We start from the raw sequence: 852 nt of genomic DNA on the forward strand, positions 1-852 counted from the left end.
ATGGTTGTGTACTGTAAAGGTGGATGACAAGTATCAATATTCATGCGATAACAAAGATAGCGGCGTCCATGGATGGATATCCACCGACCCGCCAATCGGGTTCTGGCTAATCACCCCCAGCAATGAGTGCCGTTCCGGTGGACCCGTTAAACAGAACCTGACTTCGCACGTCGGCCCGACCACTCTTGCTGTAAGCGATTTTTCTTGTTGCCTCCATTCATGACTTTAATGTTTGTGCGCATCAGAAGCCAGAGACTAAGCCAAAAACGACCGTATGGAATCAGGTTTTTATTAGCGCCCATTACACGGGAGAGGATCTGGTGCCGAAAATCGGAGCCGGCGAGGCGTGGAAGAAAGTCTTCGGTCCTGTGTTTATCTATCTCAACTCCACTTACGATTCTAGCGACGCACTTCAGCTCTGGGAAGATGGCAAATCACAGGTTTTCTCTTTTAACTCTTCATTTTCCTTGAAAATTGTTAGGAGAGGAAAGGAGTCGTGGATCAGTAAGAAATACTATCTCATTGTTTATTAGAAAACCATAACAAATTAGACAGTGTATTTGTGGTTGTCCATCGTGCCTATGTAGTCCATAAAAAATTACATAGATTTTAATTAGTTTAAAGAGCCAATTTGTATTTAAAACTAAATTATCGTTCAATCAAAGACTAATTTCTTCCCTACAACAAGGCATCGATTGAAGTCCAAAGTTGGCCATACAGCTTCCCTGCTTCGGAGGATTTTCCAAAGTCAAACCAACGGGGTAATATCAGTGGCAGACTATTAGTCAAAGATAGGTACACATTTTCCATTGAATTTTATTATGAAATTTAATTTGAGAAATAAAAATATTC

General features: G+C 41.1%; 1 long non-coding RNA gene across 1 annotated transcript; it reads left to right on the forward strand.

Annotated features, from left to right (window-relative positions):
* Window positions 1-31: 31 nt before the first annotated feature.
* On the forward strand, window positions 32-829 carry LOC111787027. The gene is made up of 3 exons (XR_002813873.1): window positions 32-190; window positions 285-440; window positions 689-829. It is a non-coding gene; the product is annotated as an uncharacterized LOC111787027 (long non-coding RNA).
* The last annotated feature ends 23 nt before the right edge of the window (window positions 830-852 follow it).

Source organism: Cucurbita pepo, unplaced genomic scaffold (assembly GCF_002806865.2).
Source record: "Cucurbita pepo subsp. pepo cultivar mu-cu-16 unplaced genomic scaffold, ASM280686v2 Cp4.1_scaffold004253, whole genome shotgun sequence".
Taxonomy (NCBI): Eukaryota; Viridiplantae; Streptophyta; class Magnoliopsida; order Cucurbitales; family Cucurbitaceae; genus Cucurbita; species Cucurbita pepo.